Source organism: Triturus cristatus, chromosome 4_2 (assembly GCF_964204655.1).
Source record: "Triturus cristatus chromosome 4_2, aTriCri1.1, whole genome shotgun sequence".
Classification (NCBI taxonomy): Eukaryota; Metazoa; Chordata; class Amphibia; order Caudata; family Salamandridae; genus Triturus; species Triturus cristatus.
In genome coordinates, this window is record NC_140586.1 from 933,423,993 (window position 1) to 933,446,083 (window position 22,091).

Below are 22,091 nucleotides of genomic sequence, written 5' to 3' on the forward strand. Positions count from 1 at the left end.
GGTGACTATCCTTGTGCTTGTGTGCTGTTTCTTGGGTTGGCCTGCAGTGGCTACCATTGGACTTGGAAGAAGAGGGAAAAGGACTTTGAAGGAACTTTTATTAATCCTGCTGAAGCAATCACCCAAGGGCTAGGAGAGAGCTAGCCTCCTGCTGGAGTCTCAGGCACATCAGACTTCACCACCAGCCTCCTGATTCCTCCCAGTGAGGATTTCTATATGCAGGTGAGGCTCCTGTGAGTTCCAGGGCCTCTAGTTCTACTACAGAGAAATCGTCACTAACGCACATTTGCGAGCCACTGCAGCTGAAAGCACACCGTAAAATTATCGCGCTGCTGCCGCTGAGTGCTCGCAACCAAAGATCAACGCATCGCACGTTTGCGGGCCGCCAAGTGCCCGCTAACCCCAAAGATCATCGCATTCATTGCATTGCATGTTTGCGGGCTTCCAAGTGCTAGCTAACTCCAAAAAATCATCGCATCGAGATCATCGCATCACGACATCGCAGCGCGGATGCCGGACGTCCGCCATTTTCATCGCATCGCATCAGGATTGTCTCTCCCTCGCGGAGTGCCATTTCTTCGTATCGCAACCTGATCGCACACGCAACGGGATCGTTGCATCGTCTCCTCCCTCGCTGCAAGGAGTCCTCGCATCAACGGCCTAGCGTGCAGAAGTTTGTCGCATTGTCCCTGCACGCATCAGATGATCGGCGCATTGTCTCCTCCCTCGCGGCAAGGATTCATCGCATCGCCAGCCTCGCGTGCAGAAAATCATCGCTGCAGCTCCTTTGCGTCATTTTGGTTGTTTTGCTATGAAATCCAGGTACTTTGTAAGTAAACGGGTCGCAGAGACCACTGCTTTGAACTGAACTCCTCTTTGCACACCTTGAACTATCTTTGCAGCATTTTAACAGTAATCCTATTTTACAGTATTGTGGCTTTTTACCGGTATTGGTCTTGTGTTAAGTCTATATATAAAGATACTTATTTTTTATAACTACTTGTGTGGTGTGCCTTTGTAGTGTTCTTCACTGTGTTACTGTGTATGGTCGTAAATGCTTCACACACTGCCTCTGAGATAAGCCTAGCTGCTCGTGCTGCGTTACCACAGGGTTGAGCAGGGGTTATCAAAGGGTGTAGCCCGCTTACTCTGACTTAGGAAGAAGGGTCCCTACTTGGACAGTGGCCAGCCATTGCCAACTAGAGACCCCCATTTCTAACAAGTACCCTTTCTGCCAAGCTCTCAAACAGGGCCTGGGTCGGAAATGTAGTTTTCGCTCCTGGAAGCCTGGAATGGGTTGCCTGGTTCCTTGCTGAGTCTCACCGCTTTTTTGGGCAGTGGGGTTGAACTAGTTTATTATATTCATTAGCTCTACGGGAGGGGGTGGGTGGACACTCTGAGAGTGAGCTACAGTCACCCCATTAGCTGTGGAATTGTTTGGAGTTATGTGAAGAACTTTCCATTTGAATCTCCTGCTGCCTATAACTTGTGTAAAGTTTGAGTGCTGCATTTGTTCCTGATCCTGCAATAAGGTGTCAATAAGACTCTTGAAAAACAGAAATGAACAGAGAATTGACATAAGTGAACTGGTGGGATATTTGACTTTTCACCCCAACCGTGATCCCTATCCTGTTAAGGTCCTTCCACTAGAAATGGCATGTCCTATTACATACCAAAGTACATGTTCAATTACACGGGCAGGGACATACAGATGCTCCCATTGAATTTTGCTCAGTCTCGTTGGTAAACATCAGCCCTGAAAATTGTTTTGAAAGTGGCTTGTCTGATCTTTCCAATTTTAGCCATGACAGGTTCACCCCATTCCAAAGGGTGATGCAGCTGTGAGTCATGACAAGCCCTTACTCCCTCTGGAGAAGAGCAGGCGGTGGTTACCAGGTGGCAAGTCTCTTGTAAAAACATTTTTAAAATTAACTCCAGAAATGATGGCATCCTCACCTGGGCATGAATCTCCAAAGAATGAGAAAAATAGCAAAGTATCTTGTTATTCCTTCAGCAAAACTGAGGGAAAATGAAAACAGGCTTTGAGACAAGTGCTCAAGGAGAGTTATAAAGCAGGGGTAGAAGCTGTACCCCAAGGATCCCCCCTCAACCTGTGCTGCACCGGGGCTCTGCCTGTGATGAGGACCCTTTGTGGGTGAGTGGGTGCTGCACTGTTTACATGTCTCTGATGGGTGCCCTTCAGGGGTGAGTCAGTGTTGTAATGTGGCTCTGTCTCTGATGGGTGCCCTTCAGGGGTGAGTGAGTTTGTAATGTGGCTGTCTCTCTGATGGGTGCCCTTCATGGGTTAGTGTTGCACTGTTGCTGTGTCTCTGATGGGTGTTCTGTGGGGTGAGTGAGTGTTGGACTGTGGCTCTGTCTCTGATTGGTGCCCTTCATGGGTGAGTGAGTGTTGTACTGTGGCTGTCTCTCTGATGGGTGCCCTTCAGGGGTGAGTGAGTGTTGTAATGTGGCTCTGTCTCTGATGGGTGCCCCTCAGGGGTGAGTGAGTGTTGCAATGTGGCTCTGTCTCTGATGGGTGCCCTTCATTGGTGAGTGAGCGTTGTACTGTGGCTGTCTCTCTGATGGGTGCCCTTCAGGGGTGAGTGAGTTTGTAATGTGGCTGTCTCTCTGATGGGTGCCCTTCAGGGGTGAGTGAGTGTTGTACTGTGGCTGTCTCTCTGATGGGTGCCCTTCAGGGGTGAGTGAGTGTTGTACTGTGACTGTCTCTCTGATGGGTGCCCTTCAGGGGTGAGTGAGTGTTGTACTGTGGCTGTGTCTCTGATGGGTGCCCTTCAGGGGTGAGTGAGTGTTGTACTGTGGCTGTCTCTCTGATGGGTGCCCTTCAGGGGTGAGTGAGTGTTGTACTGTGACTGTCTCTCTGATGGGTGCCCTTCAGGGGTGAGTGAGTGTTGTACTGTGGCTGTGTCTCTGATGGGTGCCCTTCAGGGGTGAGTGAGTGTTGTACTGTGGCTGTCTCTCTGATGGGTGCCCTTCAGGGGTGAGTGAGTGTTGTACTGTGGCTGTCTCTCTGATGGGTGCCCTTCAGGGGTGAGTGAGTGTTGTACTGTGGCTGTCTCTCTGATGGGTGCCCTTCAGGGGTGAGTGAGCGTTGTAATGTGGCTGTGTCTCTGATGGGTGCCCTTCAGGGGTGAGTGAGTGTTGTACTGTGGCTGTCTCTCTGATGGGTGCCCTTCAGGGGTGAGTGAGTGTTGTACTGTGGCTGTGTCTCTGATGGGTGCCCTTCATGGGTTAGTGTTGCACTGTTGCTGTGTCTCTGATGGGTGTTCTGTGTGGGTGAGTGGGTGCTGTACTGAGGATTGAAACCATGGCTCTGTCTCTGATGAGCGATCTTCAGGAGTGAATGACTGTTGGACGGTGGCTCAGTCTCTGATGGGTGCTCTGTGGGGTGAGTGAGTGTTGGACTGTGGTTCTGTCTCTGATGGGTGCCCTTCATGGGTGAGAAGAGTGTTGGACTGTGGTTCTTTCTCTGATGGGCGCTCTATAGGCATGCGTGGTTGCTGTACTGTGGCTCTATTTCTGATGGGTACTCTGCGGGGGTGAATGAGTGTAGTACTGTAGATCTGTCTCTGATTGATGCTCTGTAGGGGTGAGTTGGTGTTTCACTCTGGTTCTGTCTCTGATGGGTGCTCTTCGGGGGTGAGTGAGTGCTGTACTGTGGCTCTGATGGACGCTCTGCAAAGGTGTGTGGGTGCTGTACTGTGGCTTTGTCTGTGGGGGGCACTCTGCAGGGGTGAGTGGGGCTGTACTGTGGCTCAGTCTCTGGTGGGCGCTCTGCAGGGGTGAGTGGGGGCTGTACTGTGGCTCCGTCTCTGGTGGGCGCTCTGCAGAGGTGAGTGGGGCTGTACTGTGGCTCAGTCTCTGGTGGGCGCTCTGCAGGGGTGAGTGGGGCTGTACTGTGGCCCTGTCTCTGGTGGGCGCTCTGTAGGGGTGAGTGGGGCTGTACTGTGGCTCAGTCTCTGGTGGGCGCTCTGCAGGGGTGAGTGGGGCTGTACTGTTGCTCCGTCTCTGGTGGGCGCTTTGCAGGGGTGAGTGGGGCTGTACTGTGGCTCCGTCTCTGCTGGGCGCTCTGCAGGGGTGAGTGGGGCTGTACTGTGGCTCAGTCTCTGGTGGGCGCTCTGCAGGGGTGAGTGGGGCTGTACTGTGGCCCTGTCTCTGGTGGACGCTCTGTAGGGGTGAATGGGGCTGTACTGTGGCTCAGTCTCTGCTGGGGGCTCTGCAGGGGTGAGTGGGGCTGTACTGTGGCTCCTTCTCTGGTGGGCGCTTTGCAGGGGTGAGTGGGGCTGTACTGTGGCTCCGTCTCTGGTGGGCGCTCTGCAGGGGTGAGTGGGGCTGTACTGTGGCTCAGTCTCTGGTGGGCGCTCTGCAGGGGTGAGTGGGGGCTGTACTATGGCTCCGTCTCTGTTGGGCGCTCTGCAGGGGTGAGTGGGGCTGTACTGTGGCTCCTTCTCTGGTGGGCGCTTTGCAGGGGTGAGTGGGGCTCTACTGTGGCTCCGTCTCTGGTGGGCGCTCTGCAGGGGTGAGTGGGGCTGTACTGTGGCTCAGTCTCTGGTGGGTGCTCTGCAGGGGTGAGTGGGGGCTGTACTATGGCTCCGTCTCTGTTGGGCGCTCTGCAGGGGTGAGTGGGGCTGTACTGTGGCTCAGTCTCTGGTGGGCGCTCTGCAGGGGTGAGTGGGGCTGTACTGTGGCTCAGTCTCTGGTTGGCGCTCTGCAGGGTTGAGTGGTCACTGTACTTTGGCACTGTACTGTGGCTCTACCAGTGATGAACGTTCTTCAGGGGTGAGTGGGAGCTGTACTGTGGCTCCGTCTCTGGTGGGTGTCTGCAGGGGTGAGTGGGTGCTGTACTGTGGCTCCATCTCTGGTGGGCGCTTTGCAGGGGTGAGTGGGGGCTGTACTGTGGCTCAGTCTCTGGTGGGCACTCTGCAGGGGTGAGTGGGCGCTGTACTGTGGCTGTCTTGGGTGGGCGCTCTGCAGGGATGCTGTGGCTCTGGTTTGTGGCTCAGTCTCTGGTGGGCGCTCTGCAGGGATGAGTGGGCGCTGTACTGTGGCTGTCTTGGGTGGGCGCTCTGCAGGGGTGAGTGGGTGCTGTACTGTGGCTCAGTCTCTGGTGGGCGCTCTGCAGGGGTGAGTGGGCGCTGTACTGTAGCTGTCTTAGGTGGGCGCTCTGCAGGGGTGAGTGGGTGCTGTACTGTGGCTGTCTTGGGTGGGCGCTCTGCAGGGGTGAGTGGGCGCTGTACTGTAGCTGTCTTGGGTGGGCGCTCTGCAGGGGTGAGTGGGCGCTGTACTGTGGCTGCCTTGGGTGGGTGCTCTGCAGGGGTGAGTTGGCGCTGTACGGGTGAGTGGGCGCTGTACTGTGTCTGTCTCGGGTGGGCGCTGCCCAGGGGCGAGTGGTCACTGTACTGTGGCTCTGTACTGTGTCTCTTCCAGTGATGGGCGCTCTGCAGGGGTGAGCAGGATGCCAGTAGTGCAGCCAGCGCCTGCCTGGTGTCTGCTGGTGCTCCGTGTGACCCCGGGCGCACGTGTGCTCTTCAGCATGTCCGGCCTGCTCCTCCTTTCTACGGCAGCATCCGCGGCTCCGGGGGCCCCGGGCCCCAGCTGTGTTTTAAACATCGTCATGTCGTGGGCGAATCATAGAGAGGGGGACCTGATCCTGGGAGCAGTTATGCAGTTTGGAAATACCTATACCCGGAGTGTTCCTGATTTTAAAAGGAGGCCCGTCCTACTTGAATATCGCAGGTGAGCCCGTTTCCTTTACCTATCTGTATTTCGTTGATATGAGGGTCTGTTTGTTGTCTACATTAATATTTTAGGTCTTCATATAGCGCTATAATTTCTTCTTCTGGTCACTTGGCGCTTTCTCGATGAGGGTCTGTGCGTGTGAGAGTCTGACTGATGAGGGGCGTTCAGGATGAGCACTAAACTGAGGGAACCTAAGGCCATGACCCAGGACACCTCTAAGTAAGAGCGGGGTCGGGGGCCGGGGGTGCCCCCTAACTCTCTCAGGTAGATGCAGCTGAGCCAAGCTGAACGCCATGTTTGTAGACACGTTTCAGCCAGAGCATCTGGGAGACTGTATTGTAGAATGCACACTTGGGGGTGGGTTGCACTATTTTCCACATGTTCTTCAGAGTACAGACCCTCCTACAGCCCCCCTCCCCGATGGAGAGGGCTGGCAGCGGGTCGCTTCTTAGGGTGGGTGCTGCTTGGAGCTGGCCACAGACACCTTTCTAGGGCAGTTTTGGGATCCATCACCTTCAGCCCTGCAGCCGACTCCAGCTCTTCCGGCCCTCTCGCCTCTGGCTGGAAATGGAAAAAAAATAGTCTGGAGTGCCGTAAAGTGGGGGTCAGTGCGAAGGGACTGGGGTCTTGAAGGAGGGGAGGGGAGTCTGGAAGTCAACGTGCCCATTTTTTGATGATCAGCCCCGAAGAAAATGGTCTGCAAGGACAAATGTGACAGTAAAACTATTCTGTATAATTTAGTTAGTCACAAATAGACGGCATTTCAAAATATGTTATTGTTTACAGCACCTGAAAGAACTCTGGTGGTTCATGCACTTGCGAGAAACATGTTTGTGCCGGATAGTCACAGCATAAAGGGTTAATGTGCCTGCTGCGAAGCACACTGTGTACCATTGAGGCCGTGTTTAATTTGAGCCAGCGGTTGCCAGTGCTGGCCACCGGCGCTTATTTTCTGCATTAGACCATAACTAAGAGCAAGAGGGAACAAGCATTTTCAATGCAATAGGTCTCGCATTACCTAAAGTTTGAGCTATTGGTGTTGCTAATAATAACGCAACGCCAAGAGCTCAAACTTTCAGTAATGCGAGACCTGTTGCATTGCACATGCTTGTTTCCACACTTAGTCATTGCATGCCACGTAGCAAATGCCGGAAGAGCCTTCAGTAGTACATACAACAATCTGCAGGACGAAGCAGCCCATTTCCAGGACTTTCACATGCGAGTGCCTATATCCACTGACTGACGAGGCAAACTCAGTCCATCTCAGCAGTCGTCAGCAGCGAGCGAGACACTTTGGAGGCAGATGTTTCCATTTGAGACACTCTCAGAACAGGCAGCTTGACTCGAGAGTCCTGCTCTGGGTATCATCATACACGTTTGCACGCAGAATGCCGGCGCCTTATCAAAAAGACCTTAAACCAACATGCATTGTTGCTTTAATGAAAATGTATTTATTTTTAGAAAGTGCGGCTTTGTAGGCGGTTTACGAACAACCTAAAGACGTGGCCCGGGGATTCTTTGCCAGCAGAGCATACAGTCAATCACATGATTCTAATTTAAATATAGTGGGCCTGGCTCCCACTACCACAAATGCACTGGTGGAATCTATACTATCAATATAAACAAATCAGTAGAAAACTGTGCATAAGAGCCCCAGAAAAGTTGCTGTAAAATGCTGTCCTAAATAATAGTAATTATAAACACTACAAGAATACCACAATGAAAGTAGAACTTTGCAAAGTAGAAGCCGAAAGTTCAGTCAAATGAACAAGGCAGAGGTATGCAACTCTGACCCCTTAATTGCCTCCCTAGCTAATAGCAGTCACCTTGTTAGTGACTGTGGGGCCTGTCTCTTTAGGACACACGTCTCCGGGGAGAGTACCGGAGGAAGGATACAAGACGAGGAGGAGGCGGTGAACCTCTGAGAGCGGAGGAAGGATACAAGACGAGGAGGAGGCGGTGAACCTCTCAGAGCGGAGGAAGGATACAAGACGGAGGAAGGATACAAGACGAGGAGGAGGCGGTGAACCTCTGAGAGCGGAGGAAGGATACAAGACGAGGAGGAGGCGGTGAACCTCCGAGAGCGGAGGAAGGATACAAGACGAGGAGGAGGCGGTGAACCTCCGAGAGCGGAGGAAGGATACAAGACGAGGAGGAGGCGGTGAACCTCTGAGAGCGGAGGAAGGATACAAGATGAGGAGGAGGAGGCGGTGAACCTCTGAGAGCCGAGGGAGGATACAAGACGAGGAGGAGGCGGTGAACCTCTGAGAGCGGAGGAAGGATACAAGACGAGGAGGAGGCGTTGAACCTCTGAGAGCGGAGGAAGGATACAAGACGAGGAGGAGGAGGCGTTGAACCTCTGAGAGCGGAGGAAGGATACAAGACGAGGAGGAGGAGGCGGTAAACCTCTGAGAGCGGAGAAAGGATACAAGACGAGGAGGAGGCGGTGAACCTCTGAGGGCGGAGGAAGGATACAACACGAGGAGGAGGCGGTGAACCTCTGAGAGCGGAGGAAGGATACAAGACGAGGAGGAGGCAGTGAACCACTGAGAGCAGAGGAAGGATACAAGACGAGGAGGAGGCCGTGAACCTCTGAGAGCGGAGGAAGGATACAAGACGAGGAGGAGGAGGCAGTGAACCACTGAGAGCGGAGGAACAATACAATACGAGGAGGAGGCGGTGAACCTCTGAGAGCGGAGGAAGGATACAAGACGAGGAGGAGGCGGTGAACCTCTGAGAGCCGAGGGAGGATACAAGACGAGGAGGAGGCGGTGAACCTCTGAGAGCGGAGGAAGGATACAAGACGAGGAGGAGGCCATGAACCTCTGAGAGCGGAGGAAGGATACAAAACGAGGAGGAGGCGGTGAACCTCTGAGCGCGGAGGAAGGATACAAGACGAGGAGGAGGCGGTGAACCTCTCAGAGCGGAGGAAGGATACAAGACGAGGAGGAGGCGGTGAACCACTGAGAGCGGAGGAACAATACAATACGAGGAGGAGGCGGTGAACCTCTGAGAGCGGAGGAAGGATACAAGACGAGGAGGAGGCGGTGAACCTCTGAGAGCCGAGGGAGGATACAAGACGAGGAGGAGGCGGTGAACCTCTGAGAGCGGAGGAAGGATGCAAGACGAGGAGGAGGCGTTGAACCTCTGAGAGCGGAGGAAGGATACAAGACGAGGAGGAGGAGGCGGTGAACCTCTGAGAGCGGAGGAAGGATACAAGACGAGGAGGAGACGGTGAACCTCTCAGAGCGGAGAAAGGATACAAGACGAGGAGGAGGCGGTGAACCTCTGAGGGCGGAGGAAGGATACAACACGAGGAGGAGGCGGTGAACCTCTGAGAGCGGAGGAAGGATACAAGACGAGGAGGAGGCAGTGAACCACTGAGAGCAGAGGAAGGATACAAGACGAGGAGGAGGCCGTGAACCTCTGAGAGCGGAGGAAGGATACAAGACGAGGAGGAGGAGGCAGTGAACCACTGAGAGCGGAGGAACAATACAATACGAGGAGGAGGCGGTGAACCTCTGAGCGCGGAGGGAGGATACAAGACGAGGAAGAGGCGGTGAACCTCTGAGAGTGGAGGAAGGATACAAGACGAGGAGGAGGCTATGAACCTCTGAGAGCGGAGGAAGGATACAAGACGAGGAGGAGGCGGTGAACCTCTGAGCGCGGAGGAAGGATACAAGACGAGGAGGAGGCGGTGAACCTCTCAGAGCGGAGGAAGGATACAAGACGAGGAGGAGGCGGTGAACCACTGAGAGCGGAGGAAGGATACAAGACGAGGAGAAGGCGGTGAATCTGAGAGCGGAGGAAGGATACAAGACGAGGAGGAGGCCATGAACCTCTGAGAGCGGAGGAAGGATACAAGACGAGGAGGAGGCGGTGAACCTCTGAGCGCGGAGGAAGGATACAAGACGAGGAGGAGGCGGTGAACCTCTCAGAGCAGAGGAAGGATACAAGAGGAGGAGGAGGCGGTGAACCACTGAGAGCGGAGGAAGGATACAAGACGAGGAGAAGGCGGTGAATCTGAGAGCGGAGGAAGGATACAAGAGGAGGAGGAGGCAGTGATCCTCTGAGAGCGGAGGAAGGATACAAGCCGAGGAGGAGGCGGTGAGCCTCTCAGAGCGGAGGAAGGATACAAGACGAGGAGGAGGCGGTGAACCTCTGAGAGCGGAGGGAGGATACAAGACGAGGAGGAGGCGGTGAACCTCTGAGAGCGGAGGGAGGATACAAGACGAGGAGGAGGAGGCGGTGAACCTCTGAGAGCGGAGGAAGGATACAAGACGAGGAGGAGGCCATGAACCTCTGAGAGCGGAAGAAGGTTACAAGACGAGGAGGAGGCGGTGAACCTCTCAGAGCGGAGGAAGGATACAAGATGAGGAGGAGGCGGTTAACCTCTGAGAGCAGAGGAAGGATACAAGACGAGGAGGAGGCGGTGAACCTCTGAGAGCGGAGGAAGGATACAAGACGAGGAGGAGGCGGTGAACCTCTGAGAGCGGAGGAAGGATACAAGACGAGGAGGAGGAGGCGGTGAACCTCTGAGAGCGGAGGAAGGATACAAGACGAGGAGGAGGCGGTGAACCTCTGAGAGCGAAGGGAGGATATAAGACGAGGAGGAGGCGGTAAACCTCTGAGAGCGGAGGAAGGATACAAGACGAGGAGGAGGCGGTGAACCTCTCAGAGCGGAGGAAGGATACAAGACGAGGAGGAGACGGTGAACCTCTGAGAGTGGAGGAAGGATACAAGACGAGGAGGAGGCGGTGAACCTCTGAGGGCGGACGAAGGATACAAGACGAGGAGGAGGCGGTGAACCTCTGAGGGCGGAGGAAGGATACAAGACGAGGAGGAGGCTGTGAACCTCTGAGAGCGGAGGAAGGATACAAGACGAGGAGGAGGAGGCGGTGAACCTCTGAGAGCAGAGGGAGGATACAAGACGAGGAGGAGGCGGTGAACCTCTGAGAGCGGAGGAAGGATACAAGACGAGGAGGAGGCGGTGAACCTCTGAGGGCAGAGGAAGGATACAAGACGAGGAGGAGGCGGTGAACCTCTGAGAGCCGAGGGAGGATACAAGACGAGGTGGAGGCGGTGAACCTCTGAGAGCGGAGGAAGGATACAAGACGAGGAGGAGGCGTTGAACCTCTGAGAGCGGAGGAAGGATACAAGACGAGGAGGAGGAGGCGGTGAACCTCTGAGAGCGGAGGAAGGATACAAGACGAGGAGGAGACGGTGAACCTCTCAGAGCGGAGAAAGGATACAAGACGAGGAGGAGGCGGTGAACCTCTGAGGGCGGAGGAAGGATACAACACGAGGAGGAGGCGGTGAACCTCTGAGAGTGGAGGAAGGATACAAGACGAGGAGGAGGCAGTGAACCACTGAGAGCGGAGGAAGGATACAAGACGAGGAGGAGGCCGTGAACCTCTGAGAGCGGAGGAAGGATACAAGACGAGGAGGAGGAGGCAGTGAACCACTGAGAGCGGAGGAACAATACAATACGAGGAGGAGGCGGTGAACCTCTGAGCGCGGAGGGAGGATACAAGACGAGGAAGAGGCGGTGAACCTCTGAGAGTGGAGGAAGGATACAAGATGAGGAGGAGGCCATGAACCTCTGAGAGCGGAGGAAGGATACAAGACGAGGAGGAGGCGGTGAACCTCTGAGCGCGGAGGAAGGATACAAGACGAGGAGGAGGCGGTGAACCTCTCAGAGCGGAGGAAGGATACAAGACGAGGAGGAGGCGGTGAACCACTGAGAGCGGAGGAAGGATACAAGACGAGGAGAAGGCGGTGAATCTGAGAGCGGAGGAAGGATACAAGACGAGGAGGAGGCCATGAACCTCTGAGAGCGGAGGAAGGATACAAGACGAGGAGGAGGCGGTGAACCTCTGAGCGCGGAGGAAGGATACAAGACGAGGAGGAGGCGGTGAACCTCTCAGAGCAGAGGAAGGATACAAGAGGAGGAGGAGACGATGAACCACTGAGAGCGGAGGAAGGATACAAGACGAGGAGAAGGCGGTGAATCTGAGAGCGGAGGAAGGATACAAGACGAGGAGGAGGCAGTGATCCTCTGAGAGCGGAGGAAGGATACAAGACGAGGAGGAGGCGGTGAGCCTCTGAGAGCGGAGGAAGGATACAAGACGAGGAGGAGGCGGTGAACCTCTGAGAGCGGAGGGAGGATACAAGACGAGGAGGAGGCGGTGAACCTCTGAGAGCGGAGGGAGGATACAAGACGAGGAGGAGGAGGCGGTGAACCTCTGAGAGCGGAGGAAGGATACAAGACGAGGAGGAGGCCATGAACCTCTGAGAGCGGAAGAAGGTTACAAGACGAGGAGGAGGCGGTGAACCTCTCAGAGCGGAGGAAGGATACAAGACGAGGAGGAGGCGGTTAACCTCTGAGAGCGGAGGAAGGATACAAGACGAGGAGGAGGCGGTGAACCTCTGAGAGCGGAGGAAGGATACAAGACGAGGAGGAGGCGGTGAACCTCTGAGAGTGGAGGGAGGATATAAGACGAGGAGGAGGCGGTAAACCTCTGAGAGCGGAGGAAGGATACAAGACGAGGAGGAGGCGGTGAACCTCTCAGAGCGGAGGAAGGATACAAGACGAGGAGGAGACGGTGAACCTCTGAGAGTGGAGGAAGGATACAAGACGAGGAGGAGGCGGTGAACCTCTGAGAGTGGAGGGAGGATATAAGACGAGGAGGAGGCGGTAAACCTCTGAGAGCGGAGGAAGGATACAAGACGAGGAGGAGGCGGTGAACCTCTCAGAGCGGAGGAAGGATACAAGACGAGGAGGAGACGGTGAACCTCTGAGAGTGGAGGAAGGATACAAGACGAGGAGGAGGCGGTGAACCTCTGAGGGCGGACGAAGGATACAAGACGAGGAGGAGGCGGTGAACCTCTGAGGGCGGAGGAAGGATACAAGACGAGGAGGAGGCTGTGAACCTCTGAGAGCGGAGGAAGGATACAAGACGAGGAGGAGGAGGCGGTGAACCTCTGAGAGCAGAGGGAGGATACAAGACGAGGAGGAGGCGGTGAACCTCTGAGAGCGGAGGAAGGATACAAGATGAGGAGGAGGCGGTGAACCTCTGAGAGCAGAGGAAGGATACAAGACAAGGAGGAGGCGGTGAACCTCTGAGAGCGGAGGAAGGATAAAAGACGAGGAGGAGGCGGTGAACCTCTGAGAGCGGAGGGAGGATACAAGACGAGGAGGAAGCGGTGAACCGCTGAGAGCGGAGGAAGGATACAAGACGAGGAGGAAGCGGTGAACCGCTGAGAGCGGAGGAAGGATACAAGACGAGGAGGAGGCGTTGAACCTCTGAGAGCGGAGGAAGGATACAAGACGAGGAGGAGGAGGCGGTGAACCTCTGAGAGCGGAGGAAGGATACAAGACAAGGAGGAGATGGTGAACCTCTCAGAGCAGAGGAAGGATACAAGACAAGGAGGAGGCGGTGAACCTCTGAGGGCGGAGGAAGGATACAAGACGAGGAGGAGGCGGTGAACCTCTGAGAGCGTAGGAAGGATACAAGACGAGGAGGAGGCAGTGAACCACTGAGAGTGGAGGAAGGATACAAGACGAGGAGGAGGCGGTGAACCTCTGAGAGCGGAGGAAGGATACAAGACGAGGAGGCGGTGAACATCTGAGAGCGGAGGAAGGATACAAGACGAGGAGGAGGAGGCGGTGAACCTCTGAGAGCGGAGGAAGGATACAAGACGAGGAGGAGGGGGTGAACCTCTGAGAGCGGAGGAACAATACAATACGAGGAGGAGGCCGTGAACCTCTGAGAGCGGAGGGAGGATACAAGACGAGGAAGAGGCGGTGAACCTCTGAGAGCGGAGGGAGGATACAAGATGAGGAGGTGGCGGTGAACCTCTGAGAGCGGAGGGAGGATACAAGACGAGGAGGAGGCGGTGAACCTCTGAGAGCGGATTGAGGATACAAGACGAGGAGGAGGCGGTGAACCTCTGAGAGCAGAGGAAGAATACAAGACGAGGAGGAGGCGGTGAGCCTCTGAGAGCGGAGGAAGGATAGAAGACGAGGAGGAGGCGGTGAACCTCTGAGAGCGGAGGGAGGATACAAGACGAGGAGGAGGCGGTGAACCTCTGAGAGCGGAGGAAGGATACAAGACGAGGAGGAGGCTGTGAACCTCTGAGAGCGGAGGAAGGATACAAGACGAGGAGGAGGAGCTGGTGAACCTCTGAGAGCGGAGGAAGGATACAGGACGAGGAGGAGGCGGTGAACCTCTGAGAGCGGAGGAAGGATACTAGACAAGGAGGAGGCGGTGAACCTCTCAGAGTGGAGGAAGGATACAAGACGAGGAGGAGGCGGTGAACTTCTGAGAGCGGAGGAAGGATACAAGACAAGGAGGAGGCGGTGAACCTCTGAGAGCGGAGGAAGGATACAAGACGAGGAGGAGGAGGCGGTGAACCTCTGAGAGTGGAGGAAGGATACAAGATGAGGAGGAGGAGGCGGTGAACCTCTGAGAGCGGAGGAAGGATACAAGACGAGGAGGAGGCGGTGAACCTCTGAGAGCGGAGGAAGGATACAAGACGAGGAGGAGGCGGTGAACCTCTGAGAGCGGAGGGAGGATACAAGACGAGGAGGAGGCGGTGAATCTCTGAAAGCGGAGGAAGGATACAAGACGAGGAGGAGGCGGTGAACCTCTGAGAGCGGAGGAAGGATACAAGACGAGGAGGAGGCGGTGAACCTCTGAGAGCGGAGGAAGGATACAAGACGAGGAGGAGGCGGTGAACCCCTGAGAGCGGAGGGAGGATACAAGACGAGGAGGAGGCGGTGAACCTCTGAGAGCGGAGGAAGGATACAAGACGAGGAGGAGGCGGTGAACCTCTGAGAGCAGAGGGAGGATACAAGACGAGGAGGAGGCAATGAACCTCTGAGAGCGGAGGGAGGATACAAGACAAGGAGGAGGCAGTGAACCTCTGAGGGCAGAGGAAGGATACAAGACGAGGAGTAGGTGGTGAACCTCTCAGAGCGGAGGTAGGATACAAGACGAGGAGGAAGCTGTGAACCACTGAGAGCGGAGGAAGGATACAAGACGAGGAGGAGGCGGTGAACCTCTGAGAGCGGAGGGAGGATACAATACGAGGAGCAGGCGGTGAACCTCTGAGAACGGAGGAAGGATACAAGACGAGGAGGAGGCGGTGAACCTCTGAGAGCGGAGGAAGGATACAAGACGAGGAGGAGGCGGTGAATCTCTGAGAGCGGAGGGAATATACAAGACAAGGAGGAGGCGGTGAACCTCTGAGAGCGGAGGAAGGATACAAGACGAGGAGGAGGCGGTGAACCTCTGAGAGCGGAGGAAGGATACAAGACGAGGAGGAGGAGGCGGTGAACCTCTGAGAGCAGAGGAAGGATACAAGACGAGGAGGAGGCGGTGAACCTCTGAGAGCGGAGGAACAATACAATACGAGGAGGAGGCTGTGAACCTCTGAGAGCGGAGGAAGGATACAATACGAGGAGGATGGCGGTGAACCTCTGAGAGCGGAGGGAGGATACAAGACGAGGAGGAGGCGGTGAACCTCTGAGAGCGGAGGAAGGATACAAGACGAGGAGGAGGCGGTGAACCTCTGAGAGCAGAGGGAGGATACAAGACGAGGAGGAGGCAATGAACCTCTGAGAGCGGAGGGAGGATACAAGACGAGGAGGAGGCAGTGAACCTCTGAGGGCAGAGGAAGGATACAAGACGAGGAGTAGGCGGTGAACCTCTCAGAGCGGAGGTAGGATACAAGACGAGGAGGAAGCGGTGAACCACTGAGAGCGGAGGAAGGATACAAGACGAGGAGGAGGCGGTGAACCTCTGAGAGCGGAGGGAGGATACAATACGAGGAGCAGGCGGTGAACCTCTGAGAACGGAGGAAGGATACCAGACGAGGAGGAGGCGGTGAACCTCTGAGAGCGGAGGGAGGATACAAGACGAGGAGGAGGCGGTGAATCTCTGAGAGCGGAGGGAATATAGAAGACAAGGAGGAGGCGGTGAACCTCTGAGAACGGAGGAAGGATACAAGACGAGGAGGAGGCGGTGAACCTCTGAGAGCGGAGGAAGGATACAAGACGAGGAGGAGGAGGCGGTGAACCTCTGAGAGCTGAGGAAAGATACAAGACGAGGAGGAGGCGGTGAACCTCTGAGAGCGGAGGAACAATACAATACGAGGAGGAGGCTGTGAACCTCTGAGAGCGGAGGGAGGATACAAGATAAGGAGGATGCGGTGAACCTCTGAGAGCGGAGGAAGGATACAAGATGAGGAGGAGGAGGCGGTGAACCTCTGAGAGCGGAGGAAGGATACAAGACGAGGAGGAGGGCGGTGAACCTCTGAGAGCGGAGGAAGGATACAAGACGAGGAGGAGGCAGTGAACCTCTCAGAGCGGAGGAAGGATACAAGACGAGGAGTAGGCGATGAACCTCTGAGGGCGGAGGAAGGATACAAGACGAGGAGGAGGATACAAGACGAGGAGGAGGCAGTGAACCTCTGAGAGCGGAGGGAGGATACAAGACGAGGAGGAGGCGGTGAACCTCTGAGAGCGGAGGAAGGATATAAGACGAGGAGGAGGCGGTGAACCTCTGAGAGCAGAGGGAGGATACAAGACGAGGAGGAGGCAATGAACCTCTGAGAGCGGAGGGAGGATACAAGACGAGGAGGAGGCAGTGAACCTCTGAGGGCAGAGGAAGGATACAAGACGAGGAGTAGGCGGTGAACCTCTCAGAGCGGAGGTAGGATACAAGACGAGGAGGAAGCGGTGAACCACTGAGAGCGGAGGAAGGATACAAGACGAGGAGGAGGCGGTGAACCTCTGAGAGCGGAGGGAGGATACAATACGAGGAGCAGGCGGTGAACCTCTGAGAACGGAGGAAGGATACAAGACGAGGAGGAGGCGGTGAACCTCTGAGAGCGGAGGGAGGATACAAGACGAGGAGGAGGCGGTGAATCTCTGAGAGCGGAGGGAATATAGAAGACGAGGAGGAGGCGGTGAACCTCTGAGAGCGGAGGAACAATACAATACGAGGAGGAGGCTGTGAACCTCTGAGAGCGGAGGGAGGATACAAGATAAGGAGGATGCGGTGAACCTCTGAGAGCGGAGGAAGGATACAAGATGAGGAGGCGGTGAACCTCTGAGAGCGGAGGAAGGATACAAGACGAGGAGGAGGGCGGTGAATCTCTGAGAGCGGAGGAAGGATACAAGACGAGGAGGAGGCAGTGAACCTCTCAGAGCGGAGGAAGGATACAAGACGAGGAGTAGGCGATGAACCTCTGAGGGCGGAGGAAGGATACAAGACGAGGAGGAGGATACAAGACGAGGAGTAGGCGGTGAACCTCTGAGGGCGGAGGAAGGATACAAGACGAGGAGGAGGCGGTGAACCTCTGAGAGCGGAGGAAGGATACAAGACGAGGAGGAGGCGGTGAACCACTGAGAGCGGAGGAAGGATACAAGACGAGGAGGAGGCGGTGAACCTCTGAGAGCGGAGGAAGGATACAAGACGAGGAGGCGGTGAACCTTTGAGAGCGGAGGAAGGATACAAGACGAGGAGGAGGAGGCGGTGAACCTCTGAGAGCGGAGGAAGGATACAAGACGAGGAGGAGGCGGTGAACCTCTGAGAGTGGAGGAACAATACAATACGAGGAGGAGGCGGTGAACCTCTGAGAGCGGAGGGAGGATACAAGACGAGGAGCAGGCGGTGAACCTCTGAGAACGGAGGAAGGATACAAGACGAGGAGGAGGCGGTGAACCTCTGAGAGCGGAGGGAGGATACAAGACGAGGAGGAGGCGGTGAATCTCTGAGAGCGGAGGGAGTATACAAGACGAGGAGGAGGCGGTGAACCTCTGAGAGCGGAGGAAGGATACAAGACGAGGAGGAGGAGGCGGTGAATCTCTGAGAGCGGAGGAAGGACACAAGACGAGGAGGAGGCGGTGAACCTCTGAGAGCGGAGGAACAATACAATACGAGGAGGAGGCGGTGAACCTCTGAGAGCGGAGGGAGGATACAAGATGAGGAGGAGGCGGTGAACCTCTGAGAACGGAGGAAGGATACAAGACGAGGAGGAGGCGGTGAACCTCTGAGAGCGGAGGGAGGATACAAGACGAGGAGGAGGCGGTGAATCTCTGAGAGCGGAGGGAGTATACAAGACGAGGAGGAGGCGGTGAAGCTCTGAGAGCGGAGGAAGGATACAAGACGAGGAGGAGGCGGTGAACCTCTGAGAGCGGAGGAAGGATACAAGACGAGGAGGAGGAGGCGGTGAATCTCTGAGAGCGGAGGAAGGATACAAGACGAGGAGGAGGAGGCGGTGAACCTCTGAGAGCGGAGGAAGGATACAAGACGAGGAGGAGGCGGTGAACCTCTGAGAGCGGAGGAAGGATACAAGACGAGGAGGAGGAGGCGGTGAACCTCTGAGAGAGGATGAAGGATACAAGACGAGGAGGAGGCGGTGAACCTCTGAGAGCAACACCCTTAGCATGCTCTCTGCCGACGCTCCAACTAAATGCCACATCCTCCACAACTCTATTTAGCTGCTCTGGTGGTAAACTAACTGTCCTTTTGTAATGTAACTGGTGCTCACCATTCGCGTTGAATAAAACTACAAACAAACGTATTGCTGCGACCCTAAGCCTGCGGGAGCAGTGCAGGCAGGCCAGGGCGCGCTGCCGGCTGCCACTGACGCGCAATTATATTTAGGCAGTGTTAATAAATGGCTTGTCTTGTGACAGCTGATGGCTAATACGCTCCCTCTCTGGCCGTGAATCAAAGAAGTTAAAGGCACGCATATGCATTGCAGAATACTGTGCCCTATTAAAACAAGGTGATCCTTGTGTGACTGAATGAATGGAGTTGTGAACTGCTTTAATGCAACCCAATCAAATTACTTTATTGGCATCGAGAATTGTAGGCAAAGGTAAAAAAAATAGTAACACAAAAATAATATATAACCGTAGGCGGACTGGGAAGTCAGAAAAGGCGGAATTCAAGTTAGTTGCTGCTTTGTTAAAAGCAACAAGGGGTAGGGAGCGAAAAGTAACCGGGCCGAACCATATGGAATGAAGGATTAGCTGTGTGTTTGTGTGCCCTTACTTTGTTTCGCATATTACAGACACTGGTACAAAAAGGCAATGAAAACTCGACACAGCTACTGAATAATCCCTACAAATGATGCCAGGTCCTGGATGTGGCAGCAGCCTTTTGGGGGTGCTATGAGCAGTGCTAAAGAGCAGCAGATATGCCTTGGAGGCTTGAACCTCTGGATGTTGCTTACCCTGAGTGTTTTATATGGAGCCTGATGCTGCAGCATATAGGGAACAGCTGTTCCTCTGTGAGCCTGGGTGCGAACTGTTGATAAGTCACACTGTATGAACATTGAAAAACCATTTTGTGATTGAGTTCGTCAGCTCGCATCTGTCCGAGGCAATTCTGAGAACATATCGTAGGTCTGTCTGTGAGAGATATTCCTTTCACGCTGCTTATCCCCACATCAGCAGGTAACGCACTCTCTTCCCACATCACCAGCATGCCCTCAACATCCTTCTTGGGCCTGAAAGTCTCCCTCTGCGAAGCAGCTCCTTGTTCGCCATCCCTGTTCACCCCCACAAACAAATGTGACAGGAATGTTTTTAAATCTTGAGCCTCACAAATCGGCTGGTGTTGTAGTTTATTAAAAAAGATACTTGAGAGGTTGGCCAAATAAGAATCTTAGTCATGTATGGATTTACATATAAAATATTTTATTAAAACAAAACAACAACAAATAAAACTGTGTGTAAAACTTTGTATTAAAACAAAACAACAACAAATAAAACTATGTACAGCGATGGCGTGTCATCCCTCGACAATGTGTGAATCACAGCCTGCAAGACAAAAAGAAAGATAAGATGGTGCGTCATGCGTCAAGAAAAGGAGAGAGAAAAAGAGGGAAAGAGAGGAAGAGTGAGATACAAGGAAAATAGAAAGAGAAAAACAGTGTGTGGGAGAGGAAGATACAGTAAGAAAGAGAAAGAGTGAGAGAGATACAAGGAAGAGAGCTACCAAGAAGAGAGAAAGAGTGTGAGAGAAAAGAGAGAGAGAGAAAGAGTGAGAGAGAGAGGAAGAGAGAGAGGAAGGGAGAAACAGTGAAACAGTGTGAGAGAGGAAGAGACGGAGAAAGAGTGAGAGAGAGGAAGAGAGAGAAAGAGTGAGAGAGAGGGAGGGAGAGAAAGAGAAAGTGAGATAAAGAAAGAAAGAAAGAAAGAGTGAGATACAAGGAAGAGAGAAAGAGAGAAACAGTGTGAGAGAGGGAAAGAGAGAGAAACATTGTGAGAGAGAGAAAAAGAGAGAGAGCAAGTGAGAGAAAGAAAGAATGAGAGAGAGAGAGGAAGAGACAGAGGGGCATATTTTCAACAAAGTGGCGAAGAGAGGCGTTAGCCGTCTTGGCTTAACTTCTATCTTCCCCACTTCGGAAACGCTCGGCTGCACCATATTACCAAGGATATGGGGGAGGCTAGCATTTCCCCTTGCGATGGCGATAAGTTTTACAAGTTACCGCCAGCGCAGGTGTCTGCGAGGAGGGTATGTTTGTTTATGTAGAAGAAGGAGTTTCTTCCTGCACACAAACAAACCTTAAATGCCATTTTGTAACTTACTTGTGTGCTGCTTCATGCAGTTCACATGTAAGTTACAAATTGGCATTTTTAAAAAGAGGTTTGTTTATGCATAGGAAGGGACACTTTCCCGTACATAGACACCTTGGGATTTTGCTTTTTCCATGTGTGCTGCATAAGGCAGCACACATGGAAAAAGCAAAAACAAGGAGAAATGAAGCATTGCTCCTCGTTTCGCCACCTTAAGACCAGGATTTTTCTGGTCTTAAGTTTGGCGCTGCCACCTATTATCGCCAATCTTGATAATAGGTGGCAGTGTCAAAGTGAATGGGTGTTGCGGTGTACGCCACAATACCTACTGCACGCCCCTTTCAGGGTAGGTTTATCGTGAAAGGAGCCCTATTACCAAGGCAGCGCTAAGGCAATTAACGTGATAATGGAGCGATGCACATATTGCCACGTTATCGGCAGAAAAGGGCTGATAAGGCGGCAATAAGGGGCCCCAGAGAGAGATAGAGAAAGTGTGAGAGAGAGAAAGGAAGAGATGAAGAGTGAGTATTGACACTGGAGAAAATCTTCGCAGCTCACCTTTGTGCCATCGGTGTGTGTCCAACGAGGTGCCGAGTCATAGTGTACCCTCAAGTTTAGTGATCTGAAAGATAGTATAAAATTAGTAATTGTAGAGTACATACAACTGCACACGCGTAATTCTCTGTGTCGCGTGTGCGCACGCAGGCTGCTGCACCCCATCCACTCCCACTGCAAGAAGGTGTCTGTGCGCTCTTTTGTGCTCAGGGTGATGTACCCCATCCACTCCCACTGCCCAGAGGTGACTTCCCATTCCTGCACACCCAGACTGTTGTACCCCATCCACTCCCACTGCCCAGAGGTGTTTGCCCGCTCTTGTGCAGCCAGGCTGTTGCACACTATCCACTCCCAGTGCCTAGAGGTGACTGCTCGCTGCTGCGGAAGAAGCCTCTCTGCTCACCTTCCGCCACCGGCGTGTGTGTAAGAGGGTCCACCACATGCCAAAGCAACCTTCTCAGGCGTTGAGGTTGGCCACGCATCATTACAGGTTCATCAGGCGTTCAGCTCTGGTGGTTTTGAGGGGGGGGGCGCCAATTCGTGAAACACAGCTTGTTAAATAAAAAGGAAAATAAGATTGTGCGTCATGCGTCCATCAAAGGATGGAGGAAGAGAGAGAGAGAAAGAGTGAGAGTGACACTGGAGAAAATCTTCACAGCTCACCTTTCTGTCACCGGTGTGTCTCCAAGCACGTGCAGGGACATAGTCCACCCTTAAGGTCCACATCTGAAAGATAGTAGAGAATTAGTAATTGTAGGAAAGTCCAATATGCAGGAATGAAAAGACAGAACACGTCTTTTAAGCAGCAAGTATAAAGGAAGAATGAGTCAACCCCGTTAACTTCTACGTCCCAACCTTCTCACATTTAAAATATAACATTCCCAAAACGACGCGAGGCAGCCACGAGCTGTGAGAGGAATGTCACCATCGTGTCTGCATGCTTCCATGCTCATAACACACCTTACGTCCTTATAAAAAAAGAGAGAAAGGAAAGGTTGTCAAAGTTTGATGGTAAATTTAAGGGTACAAAGTTAGAAAAAATATTTAGTCAACTAGTTTGCTACAGATGTGGGAGCAACGGATAGTTGACCGACTCTAAAAACTGTCCTGCTATTGATTTTTTTTAATCAAAATGCAATAAGACTGGGTAAAGCCAGGGTATATACGACTGTGTACGCCT